General features: G+C 50.3%; 1 protein-coding gene across 1 annotated transcript in view; it reads right to left on the bottom strand.

Moving 5' to 3' along the window:
* Nucleotides 1-1,371, bottom strand: part of VOLCADRAFT_118236 (uncharacterized protein) — a gene marked incomplete at both ends in the record, with an annotated part of 16,855 nt that overhangs the window by 13,872 nt on the left and 1,612 nt on the right. The gene's annotated exons all lie outside the window — the stretch shown is intronic.

Below are 1,371 nucleotides of genomic sequence, written 5' to 3'. Positions count from 1 at the left end.
TGAAGGAGGAGAGGAGCACTTAGGGCGGCAGCAGTGAAGCACACAACTGATATGCAGACATACATACACATCTACCTGCACGATATCTCCAATCTACTGCACGTCTACACACACATACATACATACATGCATACATGCACGCGTGTACCTGTAGCTGGCTTGGCCGGGCGTACATGGGGGGGATGATGTCGGTGGCGGCTGTACGGGAGCCCCCCCCTTCGTAATGGACGAGCCGGGACGTGTCCCTGCGGGCGGCGGATTACGGGTTTATGTGCGCGTGTGTGTGCGCGTGTGTATATAGAAGCGTGCGTACATCTCTGGTCTTGGTTGACAATACTGCAATTCGCGGTTTAAGGTCCTGGGTTCGATTCCCGGGGAGACCCCCGAATTAGTCGGGAGCGCGAGATTATGTCTAGCTGCTGAGATGTGGAGTTGAGGTCACAGTTGATGGACCCTCCGTCTCTTCGGGTGTTCGGGTGAATGGATGAGGAGGGGTCCCTGAAGGCTGGATCCGCCGCCTTGGACTTACAGTTCGTATGGCGAAGTACAGTGTGGTAGTGGTGGATGGTGCTATAAGGTGATAAATGATCGTAGAACTGACAATGTGATAAAGCGGCCCAGAAGCCTCCCACTCTGTAACATTACATTACATTGCATTACAGAAGCGTGCGTATATGTGTGTACGTAATTAAGTACGTGTGTGTTTCACACAGGTTGGGGAAAATAGGCACTAAACAGATTTTTATACATTTCTATTACTTCTCTATAAAGTGGTAGTAATAGTAGTAATCTTTATTTATCTTGCCCCAGCAGCTCCCACTCTGCTATATAATAAAAACTGTCTTTTAAAGTGTCTTTTAAGTCTTTTAAACGAATTAGTGTGCAAGTGTGCAAGTGTGCAAGTGTGCAAGCGTAAATTACAGAAGGCTGTGTGTGCTTCTTTCTATTTTTAAGAAGAGACGTTCGAGTCGTCGTCGTCGTCGTCTTGTCTGTCTTAGGGAAGGTGGGAAGCGGAGGATAGATGGGCATATGTTGATTTTAGTCATCCAGATTGCCGTACCGAACCTCCATGTTCGTCGTACCTTGCTCTGAGGTACCCCGCCATCGCCAGGTGTACAGCGCCGTACCCCGCCTCGTTGCCCAACGACCACATAACGATGGCAGGTTGGTTTTTATCTCTTTTTTTGAAGAGGAGCGAAGGAGAAAAGGGCCGGGAGGGGAGGGAAAAAGTGAAACAGCGAAGAATGGAGACCAGACGAAGGGGGAGACGGGGGGGAAGGGAAGGGAGCGGCAAAAGAACGGAAAAGCTGAATGCGAACGAAGGGCACGCCTTAGTATCGCCACGGGAGGGAGGGAGGGAGGGTGTGAAGG

This window comes from Volvox carteri (assembly GCF_000143455.1).
Source record: "Volvox carteri f. nagariensis unplaced genomic scaffold VOLCAscaffold_33, whole genome shotgun sequence".
NCBI lineage: Eukaryota > Viridiplantae > Chlorophyta > Chlorophyceae > Chlamydomonadales > Volvocaceae > Volvox > Volvox carteri.
This window is presented reverse-complemented; position numbering and strand designations above follow the sequence as displayed.